The sequence below is a fragment of the Haemaphysalis longicornis genome, unplaced genomic scaffold (genome assembly GCF_048455015.1).
Source record: "Haemaphysalis longicornis isolate Haplotype H1 unplaced genomic scaffold, Haemaphysalis longicornis Haplotype H1 scaffold_5, whole genome shotgun sequence".
In the NCBI taxonomy this organism is placed as follows: Eukaryota; Metazoa; Arthropoda; class Arachnida; order Ixodida; family Ixodidae; genus Haemaphysalis; species Haemaphysalis longicornis.
The window spans coordinates 81,892,318-81,906,588 of NW_027526385.1; the positions used below are offsets into that span (position 1 = coordinate 81,892,318).

At 48.3% G+C, this 14,271-nt stretch overlaps 1 protein-coding gene across 2 annotated transcripts in view; it reads left to right on the top strand.

Annotated features, from left to right (window-relative positions):
- LOC144138522 (uncharacterized) overlaps positions 1-14,271 on the top strand; it is a 176,400-nt gene that overhangs the window by 964 nt on the left and 161,165 nt on the right. The gene's annotated exons all lie outside the window — the stretch shown is intronic.

Consider the following 14,271-nt stretch of genomic DNA (forward strand, 5'->3'; position numbering starts at 1 on the left):
TGTGACACCCCGCAATGTTCAGATCGGTGTTACGGGCTGCGCTGGAGTTTTCCCCGCTCCAAGAGGAAAAAGCTGTTTTCGAATATGCGCAGTGCCACCGAATTGCGACGTTTCCCAAATCGACCCGAAGAAAGGGAAGTTAACAAAAAAGTACAGCAAGGGCTGTTTTTCTCGTCGCGTTCTCTTTTGAGAGCGTTCGCCTCGACGATTCCCAGATACGCGCCCACAGAAATGGAGGGATATTAGTATGCGATCAGTGTCAATGCTTTTTTCCGAGCGCCTTTCCCTCGCCGTGCCATCATCGTTTCTCACTTTCTCGTTTACTCCGCCCTGCCTCCTTTCTCCTGTTTCATCTTCTTTTTCTTTTGTTTCGCGTTCGTTGTGCGCAAACGAGTCCCCACCCGTTTAACGCCGGTTTCCCGCCAGTGCAGAGCTTGCCTCTGACGTCACGACGATTTCATGAACGTCTCTCATGTTTTTTTTGCTCATATTTAGGTGACGTCACTCGTTTTCGGTCATTCTCCGCGTCGACATTACCGACATGTCTAGCCGACGCGTCGTAGGGGCGATAACCTTTTAGCAAATGTCGGAATGATGGGGATAAAAGCGAGTGTAGTTCCGACTAAACAAATAGAAAAAGAAGGATTGACAGTCAGCGCTCTTCATATGATTCGACAGCGACTCTGCCAATCAAAAATGACAACTCAGCCTTGAATTGAAATTCGACGGCACATTAGTTACGAGCGTATTGGCCTAGGCGCAATTCCCGCGCGTGGAACGAACGAATCACGACTGTCTACTTTGCGATTTAACATTCTGGAATTAATTGGCTTGATGAAAATTGGGAGGGATACAGTTTTATCCGGTTTTGGGGTCTGTCCGTTTCACAGCTGCTTTATGGTGCAGCTGGTAATTGCGGCGGCTTCGTGTTATTTGTATCGAAACTGCGACTGTTAGTTAAACGTGATCATGTAGGAAAAATACTCCATGAACGTGATACTTGCTGAAACAAACAACCCGCGGTTATCCAGTCGTTTGGGAAGTGCAACGCCGTGTAATTTGTATCGGGCTGTCTTCAACGAAACACGAATCACAGCCGTTTTCTGTAACTCGTTTCGCATGAGCCCATGCGTTGACTACGAGTATTCCAGATTGTTTACTACCCTGCTGTGAACTAATTCTGGCAGGCAAATGAAACTCGGTGTAATTAGTCTCACTAATTAACGGAACGCTTTTACTCGCTCAAGGTCGCGAAAAGGATGCATAGCTGCACCAGGGAGTAGCTCTAGGTGTAATGGTATAGTCATTTTAGCGGCTAGTGGAACTATGATTTTTTCGTACGATGTCTACATTAGGTTGAGAGCTGTGGAGCATTTGTGAGAATGTTGGCCTTGCGACAAAGCACATTCTGCTGACACTCCACGAAACTGAGAAATTCCGAGGGATAAACCATAACGCAGCTTCTGCTCATTAAAATGTTCTCTCTCTCTCTCTCTCTCGCTATGTAAAAGAAAATTGTTGCCGCAGGTCATAATTCTCCAAGTATGCAGTAAACCTTTGTCTAAGGAATTCGCTTTAAGCCCGTTCTACATGGTGTGAATTTAATTCGCCTGCGAATTCGCAGCTGCGCGCCGCTCGTGCGGCAAAACGATCTATTTTTCATAATTTTACTGCTGCGACAAATACCAAGCGGCGTTCACAGGATACGTTAGACTATTTCAAACATTTAGAAAGTTGTCACAGCAACGAGAATACATCGTTTTGCCGCACAGCCGGCGCCGCAGCTGTGGATTCGCAGGAGAAATTCGCTCGATGCTAGTAGAACGAGCCTTATCGGATTGTCGCTTCGGACTGAGAAAAACTTGCCGTTCTACATGGTAGGAATTTCACCTACCAATTCGCAGATGCGGCGCTGCTTGTGCGGCAAAACGATGTATTCACGTTGCTGTGACACATTTTTAAATGTTTGCAACAGTCGAACGTCTCCTGAGAACGTGGCATTTGCCGATTTGTCGCAGCAATGGAAATATAGAACTAGATCGTTTTGCCGCACAAGCGCCGTCGCATCTGCGAATTCGCGGGCGAAATTCGCACCGTGTAGAACGAGAAGTTTTTCTCAGTCTCGAGTGCATGAGAGAAAGAGGAACGCATTCCCGCTTTTGGCGAAGCACCGCTTATAACGAATTCTATTCCTTGTTCCGAGGACTTCGTTATAACGAGGTTTTCCTGTGCTCAGTTGTCAGACTCTTTCACGTCTTTATTCAAGGAAGTCGGCTCTCTCGGCTGCGCGCAACGTTTTTCTACGAGAAGGGATATAAGAGCACGGTTTCATCGGAAGGAAAGAAGTCGTCGCGAACCTTGGGCACGCGATCGAAGGCTTTGCTTGCTTGCACGAAACGGTGGCGTAGCGCCCGCTCGCGTTATCGCAGCGCCACCGAGGAATGCGGCCACATTCCTTCCGTTTGCTGTAAGCAGTTCCGTACGAGATGCGTTTGCGCTGGAAACGATGTGCAAATCGTCCCGCGTCTGGAAAGCCACTGTCGCGTGGAAATTCGCTCTCTCAGACCACCCACGTCGCGCGCGTACGTAAGCACACAAAATGAGTGTTTATGAGAGCGTGGCTGTCATCGTCATCATCAACCTGCCTGTATCCACTGCGGGACGAAGGCCATCTCTCTCGTGCTACTCTGCAGCCGTTTCTTTGGTCCATTACTTGCCTTTAAAGTTTCAGATTTTATACCGGCCCCATTGAGCTAACGGTCGTCCTTTACTTATGTAGTTCCGTCTGTCGGTAGCCTCTCTGATACCCCTGATGGTTCGCCGGTTGTCTGTTCATGCCCAGCCGCTGCTCTTATTTTTAGCTGCGATGTCGCCCACCCGTATTATCCTCATATGGGAGGCTCATTTCCCGTCATGTTATTCTAAGCAACTTGTCGTCGGCCATTTATGAAGACAGTTTTGTGCGTAACGTTCTCTGATGAGATGCAGCTGGGGCGAATTCGTCGGCTAAATGGCAAAATACAAGTTCGGTTCGTTTAAAGTACTGTTTTGCCCCGATAACAACTGTACCAATTTTATCGCGGACTTCAAACGAATAGTGGAGACATTAAAGAAAACATGTGCAACAGTGGTGCCTCCCCAGTCACTTTCCGGCAACTTTCCATGACGTCACAGAATCTTACAGAACGTACAGTTAACGCGTTGATAATTATGGTGCTGGTCCATATGACGTCACTCCTACCATGACGCGCCACGGTAGCGCGAAATTTGAGTTTTTCTGTACTGCATGCGATTTGTCAGTTAAAAACGTATTTATTTGCTGGAATTGAGCAGAGTGAGGTACTGCAGCCTAGCAAATTAAAGTTGTATTTTGGCTTCATGGCCCTTTTAAATGACCGTCGGCTGCTCATTCGAAGGCGTGAGGTGTGAGTTATTGCGCTGTTCCCGTCCAGGTTTTTCCTTCGCTGTTTATAACTTGTAGACCTTTTCATTCTTCAAACATTGATAACTTATGCTGGCATGTTCTGGATGCGCATGCGCAGTGAGATGATCCTGTCGAGTGCGCCAGCTAAATCGGTGCTATCACGTTGCAATGATTTAATGGCTGCTCATTTACAAAAAGGTCTATTGGATGAGAGCAAAGCAAAAAAAAAAGAGTAAAGGCAAACCGTGGTCGGTGGCTGTAAATTGATTCGCGTCTCATGAACTTCGCAATCTTATTATCCACTCACTCGCATGCTCTAAACTCTGCTTTAACGCGTTAAGGAAAAGTGCACCTCGTTCACGCGTGGCAGAGCAGTGAAGTAAGCATTGAGAACAGCGTACGCGCACACCGAATGCAGCTAAATTCCAAAAGAGAGGTTGGGGAGGATCTTCGGTTCCGATTCCGATTCTTGGGAGGAGTGCGACCAAGTCCGTACGATGATGCTGACAGTGGCTTAACTTCTACCGCACGGTGCGCTTCTGTCCCTGAGGTTCAGACTTGGCGCCTCATGTCAGCTTGCGGCATCTAGTGAATCGCCCGCCAAATAGCGCTATGTTTCCAAACTAGGGGCGCTCGTGCGCGCACACCTTTTTTGAAGCATGCGCTGTCAAGGAAAAGGGGGGGGGGGGGGGGGGGGGGGGGGCTTTTTCTGTGTTTTATTCATCCTCTCGGCACCCTTAGTTCGTATTTAAAGTGCATCGAACGCCACGCTCCGTGTGGCGTCATCGAAGTTCAACACTGAGTTCGACCGCGCGCCCCTGAGTTCGATCCCTCACTCTGTTTTTAATTACGATAGTGATAATTGGACTGCCTAGCGCGAAAATTTGGTTTTTCTATCTGTCTGTGCCTTTAACTCTATTCAGCCGACCGGTCAAAACTTTTCACGCGAAGTATATATAGGCAACGCCATTCCGATTTACTAAAACTGCTGGCCGAAATCGCACTTGTACCCGTTTGGCGAACCAAGGAAAACTTGGGCGTGTGGCTTAGCAAAACTTCAGTACGTAAAAAACAGAAGCAACGCTTTTTAATCGGTAATATACGATAGATTGGTTTTAACGATAGGAAATAAAAAAAATAAATCCAAGCGTTAAAAATGGGGGGCGACCAGTTGCGCTCTGTCCCAACAGATGGCGCGAGAGCAGTGCAAGCGCGGGAAAATTGAATTGACTTGATAAAATCGCCATTGCATTAACCAAGGAGTAGCGAGGGGTTAGGGGGAGTCGATGATATAATCGGGAAGAGCGGGGGGGGGGGTGGGGGGGGGGCTGCATTCAAGGGAGCGTGTTAGGTTGCAGGGGCTGCAAAAGACTATCGTCTTTCAACGACATTTGCAGCGGCACAACAGATACGCGCTCATTTTTTCCCCCTCTTCGATAACCTTATTTCTGTGCCGCAGATGTCAGCGCCGCGGTCAGTTACGATATTTACGATGTTGATATTTTCATCGGGACTCTATAGGTACAAGAAAAAGAAATGTCGGAGCTGGTCACTGACTCGGAAACTTCTTTAAAAAAACCTTGTAAACAGGGTGCTGTCAGCAGTGTGAACAAAAACAGATTTCCCCCCCGTTCAAGGAGGTATATTCCCCGCTAACAAAAGAAGGCGTCTCAGCTGTCCTTCATAACAGTGCTGCCCCATTGTCTGCGCTCTCCTCTGCAGCGCTCTGCATTGTGACTCACTTGGCCAGCCTGCACGCCCGGTATTTTGCTCTCGACTTCGCGCTAGTGTTTTCACCTTCGTGTCTCGGTGCATGACGGGCATTTAGCACACAGCTGACGTCGTGCGCCTCGGTTCGCGATTTTCCTCTAGACGTTTTTTAAAGCGATAGCCTTTCTTGGGCTACTTGAACCCAGAAAATCGGGTCTGTTTGTCTCTATGTTACTCGATTCAGCCACCCGGCCAAAGTGAAGCAGAAGTTGCGCAATAGTTTTATATACCCACAGCCAAATAAATATAAACGTCTAATTAGGTCCGGTGGCAATGTTCATACTTGTCAACATTGTTGAACAAGAGCAAGACGTTACGGAAATACAAAGCAAGGAATAAATACATAAGTGATATTTGCAATGTTCCTTGCTTCGTTTTTGCGATAGCAAAGGGAATACTGCACAGCTGAAAAAAAATATCACTCCGTCGCCTGCTGTTGCCCGCGCCACTATAACTCCTGGCGGCATTTTAAGAACTCAAACGGCAACAGTAACGAAGGATCTAGATAGGTTCCACGTTTCGCTTGGAACGCTGGTGGAGTAGGTCAACGTGGTTCTATAAACTTTGAACTAGGGTGCCTCGATTTACTCGCGTCTCTGCCGTACGGCAGCGCTGACGTCGAGGTACCCGACCTGAAGCAGTGGAACGCGGTAAATTTAAATCGACTTGAGCAGATGTCTAGCGTGTTATATCGGGACGAACGAGACGGGAGAGGAACAGCATAAGAGGTGGGCGGATGAGACGAGTGGCAGTCACGTGGCAGCTGCGGCAGAAGATCGCCTTTCGTCGACATATGCAACGAGAGGCGCAGATACGCGGCCTTTTTTTTTCTGTAGCTGCATCTGTGTCCAGAAAAAAAAAAAAGGCCTTGTATTTTCTCGCTTCGCTGCAGTTGTCGTCGAAAGACGATCTTCTGCCGCCGCTGCCACGTGACTGCCTTTCCTGTCTCATTCGCCCACCTCTCTCGCTGTAGGCGCCATTGAGACGGCGCACCAACAGGCCAAAGCTTTGATGTCCCCGGCTCCAGTTTTTAAAGCGAAGCTTTCCATGTTCCACTGATGGCGTATGTCGCGTCAGACACGCACTACAGGTTTCTCTGATGATGTTGATCATCGTGGGTGAAGTGAAAGAAAAAAAAAACTGGCAAATTTCCCAGTCTAAAGTCACAACAGGAATACCACAAAAACCAAACAAGAATTCCTGTCGCATGACAAAAAAAAACTTTGTTGTGACAACAGAAGTCCTGTTGTTACGACAAAACCATCTGTTGTTGCGACGCACATTTCTGTCGTAGCGACAAAGTCAATTTTCGCAACGACAAACATTTTTGTCGCAACAGAACTCACATTTACTCTACTCTTCACAATAGGCAATAACATTCATATCCTGTGCAACTACTGATGGGACATCAGGATCACGACACGACGGAACATCAAAATGATGACGGGAATACGACACACGACAGACATCAGAATCCCGACATGACAAGAATATGACAAGACGACAGTACTACACAGAAATTTTTCTTGTCGTCATTTTCGACTGGGCTTGCACTAAGGGCCGCAAGGCTTGAACCATATAGCGAAGCTGTAGGATTTCTTTTAAAGGGGTCCTGAAATACATTCCGCCGATGCGTGGATGTACATGTAACCAAATAAAGCAATGTATTAGCAATCTCCTCCCGCAAAAATTTTGTTGAAGCGATGAGTATTAGCTGAGAAATCGTAAATCAAAAACCGCGTATTATCGTCGCGCCGCGTTTCCTTCTCCTTTCAACTTACTCTCCGCTGTTGACGGCGAGCGAGCCTTCCCTCCCATGATGCTGCGCTCCTCGGCGGTGACGTACTTCCGCTATTGCGCTGCTCACACAGCCGTCTGCTACGGGCAAGCTTTGTTGACACCATGAATCCCGCTCTCCGCTCAAGGCTGGAAAAGCGAACGAAAAATCTGGCCGCATGTGTGCGGCGGCCTAGCCTTGTCCTTTCGCGGTGTACGTTGCTGCAGAACTTTGCTATCGGCGGCACGCGACTCTTTATCGGCGGCGAACTCGCAGCCGCACGGGGAGGATCCTGCGCTCGCTCCCTTGGATGCACAGCGCACTGTTTATCCAAAAAGCGCCGTATCAGATGTGGCCCCGCTGGTGCCGGGTCTTATTTTGTGGCGGTGGTAATTCCTGCCGGCGGCATGTGAAAAAGACATTTTAAACCGATACAGAACCCGTGCACAAAACGCCAGTTCAGCTTGGGGCGACGCGTGGTGGAGAGCGGCAACGTTGGCAAAACATGCTCCTCCGCGGCTCTGAGCTTTCTAGCGCTGGAGCGAGCACCATTTCTTTGATAATATCAAACATCGGTTGCCCTAGAAACAAGGCACAAACCGCTCTAGAAGTCAGTTACGGTTGCGTGATCCCGGTTCAGCTTGGGGCCCCACCTCGCGGCATATGGGCACTGCAGGCATACTATACTCACTCCCATTTGGAAGTGCGAGATGCGTTTGGCATTACAGGAGGCGATGGTCTGTGTGTTGTGGACGCCTTTGTTTCGCGATAAAATGCGACGTTGTGCTTCTGCGGGTGGATAGTGCTTCCTATGGTCTGGATTATCTTTCTCGAGCGGCGTACGACTCAACCTCGCATGGGGTATGTGCAGTGTGCGTGGCTAAGTGACTTGCTGTTCGTCCCCGCAAACCGCGCGCGAGGTGAGTGCCGAATTTACGAGGGGCAGGAGGAGGCAACCCATCGTCTGTCAATCGCGGTTCGGACTTGCAACGCATGTTGTGACGTTGTGTTCGTTCGAAACACATCTCTGGATTGTTTGGAAGTTGAATAAAATGTATGCGTCAAACCCGGGCATTCGGCTCAGGGCGTTCTCTGCGATTGCAAGAAAGAAGTTCCACGGGGCTTCAACGTTTTCTTTATGGAACGTACTCAAGTAAGAGAATATTCATGTCGTGTTATGGCCCTGTTGCATTCAATACAAACGGTTAAGCGTTTGTTTCCACTTGTTTCGTTTGTCGTAAAATGTCCAAGCACTCCGGCACTCCGCTGGCAGATAGCCGGCGAGCCGACGCTGAGCAGACGACTCATCTCTTTGCCAGAAGTGCGTGAAAAAGCCGCCCAATAGCAGGATGTCTAGCTCATGACGAACATCTGGGAATCGATGATGTAGACATGTGAAGATGGCGGCGTCCAAAAACACGAAGGAAAGGGTGAGAAAAAAGCGACAAACTTTGCAACAAAAGTGTGAGCTTTCCGCTGCGCGTAAAAGAGTAATACTTGGCACAGATGATGTTGACGACCCAATCTAACGATTGCGCTAGTCAATTTAGTGTGCTCAAAACGCCTTTCAGGGCCCCTTTAATGCCATGTCTTCACTGAAGGGCACGCCACCACGCATTGTATTAGGTTTGTGTTTATTTGCATGTTCCATGGTCGCGTCGCACTGTTGTAGTAGTAGTCATCGTCATATCCATCTGTATCATCGTCTTCCTCATGCATGACTGGCGGGCCCGGATCGTCTTGTCTGCTCTCTTTCACATTTCTCCAAAAGTGAAACGTGTCAGCTCGCGCTAGAACCGGCGGCAACCGGCTTCGCGAACTGGGCGTCTGTAGCGCCAACTGTCTTGTGTTCCCCCTTGAGGCGCTGACGTGCGCAGACTGTTTTCTTGGTATTTTCTGCGAGCGCCACGCGCAAGCCTGGACGACGCCAGCCGCTCATCGTAAAGCGCATGCTCATGTCCTCGGTAAACGGCGAGAGTAACTGTGACACTGTTCTTTTTTTTTTTTTTTTATGACTCCGCACACATTTGGGCCAGCAACAACAGCTCCGTTGTTAAAAACGCTTCCTATGGTCGGAATCGAACGTGGGTCCCTCGCGTTTTGAAACCGTCGTATATGCGACGGAGCTGTCATTGCATTCCTACGCCTATACGGACAAAACGATCCGCGGGGTGCAACAGCCGGGCCTCCGACGAAGGGAGACGGACCCTAGCTCGGCTGTTTCTCCAGCCTTGCACCACTAGCGAAAGCTGGAAGCGGGAAGCTCTTCATGGCTGTCAGTCCCGGATCGTTTCGTTCGCTCTACGAAGCCAAAGAAAACACTGTGCACCGGAACCCAATCATAGCTCCGTTGCATGTACACCGGTTTCAAAACGCGAGGGACCCAGGTTCGGTTCCGACCGCCGGAAGCGTTTTTTTTTTCTTTCCAATTGTCTGCACAAGTTATTGTTCCCCGCCCTGCTTAACTATGCTTAACCCCTCAGGCCTTTGGGGTGGTCCAGTGGTTCGGTTGCCGGTTTCACGGCGTAAAGGTGCTGAAGTTCGATTCCCAGGACCTCCTTAACCCTATTTCTTTCTTGAGGCTTCGATTTTTTTTTTTTTTTTTTTTTTTTTGTGGCGGTCGGTTAATGCTCGGCTGTTGAAAGCTTCGTTTAAAATTCGATGTTTTTGGGCTCGGGCTTCACTTCCGGGGTCACTCCGTTCCGGTGGTCAAGCTTCCGGCCGTGTTGTTGACGCCTTGGGCGATAGCTTTCATCGCGAAGAGTTCGCAGCTCGTTATTGTGCTCGTGTGTGAGCTGGGCTTTAAACACGCCGTGCAACAACCGCAGCACCCCGAGACAAAGGACCCGCACTCGCCCCGACCCTTTTCTCTGATTACGTCGCTGCTTTTAGAGGCTGTAGCGAAGGCACTGAGGAGGAAAATAATAATAAAAAAAGCAGCGAACGCCGCACTGCGGTGTTAAAGCGCCGCTAAGTTTATTCGGAGCCAAAAAAGCCCGCTTCGCTTCCGGAAACGGTGAGAGGATCAAACGAAGCGCTAGAAAAGAAAGGGCTGCGAGGTGGACAGACATTTTTTGTAGCGTGAGCTACACTGGCCGAGGTTGAGCAGTTTCGCGTGGCTCCTGGAGACCCGTGCTGCGCATGCGCGAAGAGCAGTGACGTCTCACGGCGTACAGCTGGCGCGCCGGAGCCGCCGCAATTGGATTGGATTGGATTAAATTGGATTGCATTGGATTGGAAATCATTTTAGCAGGAGTAAGCGTGGTAATCAGGTAATCCTAGGCAACCAGGAAAGCTAAGAATAACCAGCTGAATCTTAGCTCACGCTACGTATATCCTGGCATAGCCGAGCTAAGCCACTGATAATATTTTTTTCGTTCTTTAATCCTTGATAGCATCTTGGCACGTTCTCTGGACTGTGCTGCATGCGCGCAGTTGGGTCATACTGTCGACTGCACGAATAAAATGATAAATTTTATTAATAGAGATGGCGGTATGGTTTAAGGAGGAAGGTGTGGGAAGATTTTAGGCCCTTGATACGCGGTGTGCCTCCTTGGTGATGGCCCACATCTTGAGCAGCGTGTCTTCAACTTGGTTCTTTGGGCAGTCCCGTTTGTTGAGGCTTTGGACTCGCCAATGAAATCAACGCCAGCACAGCCCTCCTGTGCTAAACTGGCATCTCCCTGGGCGAATGACTTCAAGGGACCCTGCAACACATTTTTTAAATCTTTTTTCGAAATGTTAAATGCTTGCAGAACGTAGTCAACCGCGACACATCCAGTACTTAGATCCGGAGGTCGCAAAGTATACCTTAGCCAAAAATTATTGCTCTATGCCCATCATGTAACTTAGAAAGTTACTCGAAAGATTGTCATCTCTTTCCCGGTCTTGGCGTTCTTCGAGCGCTGGAACTACGCCATTACAGCGGTGTGTAGCGACCATTGGCCGGCCTTGCTTCAGTTGCAGCAGTGAACGCATTCACTATTTAAAAAAAAAAGGTCGTGGCACTTACTAACAGAAGACTAACCAGTTACTTGTCCCAGTATAATCTAGGTGCTTAGTGGATTTTACTAACTGACCACGCATAACCTAGTAAAAAGCTACGCGGGACAATGTGTATCAGCTGAGCGTTCAGCGCGACATAGACACCTTCAACACGCACATATCACACTTAGACAACCAACGCATAAATTGACCGAGAAAACCAACGGAATGTACGAGGAGAGCGAGTATAACTTATTTACCTTAGAAACACATCTGCTCTTCTTGCTCTTATAGCCAGCAGCGGAAAGTCCCCTGAGAGAGTCGGTGGGCTTGTCGTTAATTAGAATTAGGCATTTTAATGTGAGCGTGTACAAGTCAGCGTGCGGATTGGCAGAAACTTTTTAATCGTGATTTGGAGTAGGAAAAGTGCTGTAGTTATGTAGTTATTATGTTGAATAATTCATAGAAATTGTTACTGTGAGTGAATGTAATACCCCTGCTACACTAGCGTCCCAATGTCATTTGACTCAAATGCCAAGTTGTGCTGCTACACTAGGTTTTGCAATGCCATTCGGCTCAAATGACATTCGAGCCAAATGAGCACCGAGGGAGACATTTGGGATTTCAAATGCCATTTCTAGCACTCTCGCGCACAGCGTTCCAAGTCAGCATAAACAAATACATTACTGGCGTACTTAAAACGAGCAAAATATTCTTAATTGTGGGGCTTTGTTTACTTCTCGTTCACTTAAATCGTGATATCAAGGTGTAATAATTCCGTACTCTCGGCACCAGCGCGAGCAAGCAACGAACCAGTGTGGCCAGACAGCACAAAAAACCTCGATTGGGATTCAGAATTAAGCAAAAACCGTGTCAAAGTTTACGTTACTGTTAATTTCATATCATTTTAATACGAAAGACTGCCGCTAAATTTGATTGTTGCATTATTCTGTAAAAACAGAACTCGACAGCAGCAGCGCCATGCAGCACGGCGAGCGAATGCTAAAGCTTTCAAATGCCATTGAAATTGTAGTGTAGCATGGCGGATTCTGAATGGCATTCGAAGCACCCCATTTGAGTCAAATGACATTTGGTTCAAATGACATTCGGACCCTAGTGTAGCTGGGGTATTAAGTATCAAACACGCAGCAGTTACTAAGTGCACGGTCTAGACTAGTAACGATTCCACACTTAGTGGCAGGACCTACTTGCCGCTCTGAAGGGTAGTAAAGTTCGTAAGGAGTTAGTGAAAACAGCCGTTACTACTCCTTTACGAGCTTTTTTTTTAGAGTGTTCGATAGCCACTTTTAAAAAGAAAGCCACCAAGGCAAAGCAGAACTGGATAGCGGATAGTTTTGCTGCGACGAGCAAACCACGCAGCAGGCAGCTCCCCCGTGCTGTTGATAACTACAGCTTTGAGAATGCTTTCAGACGCGAACGAAACAGTGAATTCGTTCTTCCGAAGTGTTGCAGAGTGCCTTTAAGCCTTGATAACATCTTCGCACGTACATTGCAGCACATCAGCTGATCCTGTCAACTGCGCAAACACAATCAACGCTAGCACAACAGCCCAGTGATAAAATGGCATCTCTCACGGCGAATAAGTTGAAAGGGTCGATGGAGGCGTGGCTGTACAAAGGACTCGACCTCCCACTCACTATCTCATTTTCTCATTTGCTTTTCCGCCGGCAGCGCAGGAGGGGCTGGTCTTCGACTTGGTTTCTCCCGTCCTCCTTTTTGCGAACGAGTACGCAGCCAGCCTCTCGCGCGAATATATATCCGCCATGTACGACGCGCGCTCGTATACACGTGGGAAGAGGGGCGCCGGTCCACGCTTCTTCCGCGTGGCGAAAGTAGGACCCGGGCGGTTTGTCGTTCGAAAAGTAACCGCTTTTCGCGCCTGTCGCGAAGCCGCCCTTCCGCATCGGCCGCAATGAATTCGTTTTCGCTCTCCTCCTCTTTCTCATTTCCCGTCTCGCTTCGCTGTGTTCCTGCTTAGTTTTTCTCCTGTTGTAAAGCCTTGTTCGATCTCCTAATTGCCCTTAAATAGGCCGGCGGTGATGTTTAAAACGAGAAAAAAAAAAAAAAAACACTAGTTGGCCTACATCGTTGGATTACGAAGCCCGAAATACAGGCGTGGGAGTCGCGGCGGCAGCGGCGGCGGTTTTATTAACGAATGTCAATGGCTTGAAAAATGATGGCCGCCCCTTCATACGTCTTTGAGTTCTATATATCGCCCAGGGGTTGTGGAAGTTGAGGAGGAACTAACTTCCGGTTCATGTTTAAGTGTGTTCCGGAAGACAGCGGTAAGTTGGAGGACACGGTGGGAGTGCAGAACTTTTAACAGCCGATACACTCGTGATTAATTGTAGTGCGCCGGAATATTTGACCAGAGCGGACTATTCGAATTTGTTGAATAGGAATGGAATAACAACGGCAGTAAACCCTCGTTATTGATTATTGCGAAGTCCTGAGGACAGGAGACTGGCTTCGTTATACGCAATACTTTGTTAAAAGCGGGATAATTAGCTCTCCATGCGTGCGTATAAAGCGAAGTTTCGTAATGAGCGATTTTGTTATGAACGAGACTTTACTTATTTGATTCTATTCTATATTTCGAATATTCTCACACCTATAGCTTATAGATCAGCGCTCTCATTTACAGGTCGTCGTATGCGGAAATAGTTTTACGGGTGAATACATTTAGGGGCTCGGGCTGACGGCGTCTCCTGTCGTCGTCGTCTCATGTTGTTCACGGTTCCAAAACACCGGGGCACTCGTTTTCCAACGCCTCGCTCTAGAAAGGTTCGTGCTTCAAATACACGAGACTTTTGCAGCGAAGTTGTAGACTGACTGAGTTGTAGACACCCGGCAAACAAGTTTGTCGCGCCACACGTATACGAGAAGTGTGGCGCGACCTCCGCGTGGGATGCATTTTTATTTGGGTTCCACGATTTGCAGGTTGAGTGCGTATTTTTCGTGAAAATCTTCGGAGGCTGCGAAACTCGGGTTATTATATAATTAGCGTTGCGCGGCATTTTTACACGCATTGCGCCAAAGTGTATTGCTCGAAACCGATAGAAAGAACCGAGTTCACCCCCGTCTAAAAGAAATTGGTCAAAACATTTAACAAATGCATTCATTACGTGACCACACACACGTAATCTTCGTCGTCATCATCATCACCACTATCGTGTCTGTTTCTTATTCCGCTGTATGCATGGCGCATCACGCATTTTCTACTAAAACAACCGCACCTACAAAAAAAAAACGGCCATTTTTTCGTCAGCGGCAGCGCGGGAACCCCTCAGGTGAC